The sequence below is a fragment of the Penaeus monodon genome, chromosome 24, assembly GCF_015228065.2.
Source record: "Penaeus monodon isolate SGIC_2016 chromosome 24, NSTDA_Pmon_1, whole genome shotgun sequence".
Taxonomy (NCBI): domain Eukaryota; kingdom Metazoa; phylum Arthropoda; class Malacostraca; order Decapoda; family Penaeidae; genus Penaeus; species Penaeus monodon.
In genome coordinates, this window is record NC_051409.1 from 36,998,937 (window position 1) to 36,999,176 (window position 240).

Sequence of the window (240 nt, forward strand, 5' to 3'; positions counted from 1 at the left end):
CGCCATCATTATTGTTCATTTATCGTAAGTATTCATAAATTTACTTCAATGACTTATTCTTTTTCGAAAGAACTCATTACCACCAACAAACAGCTCCATTACCACCATGACCATACTTAGCCCAAGGTTGAGAACCACTGCCCTAACGATGACCTAATTTTGCCCCTCTTTCTGTGGCCGCGCAGTGTTTGGGGTAAGGATGGGGGGAGGTATCAGCCTGTGTCCCTCTCCCCAGTGTGC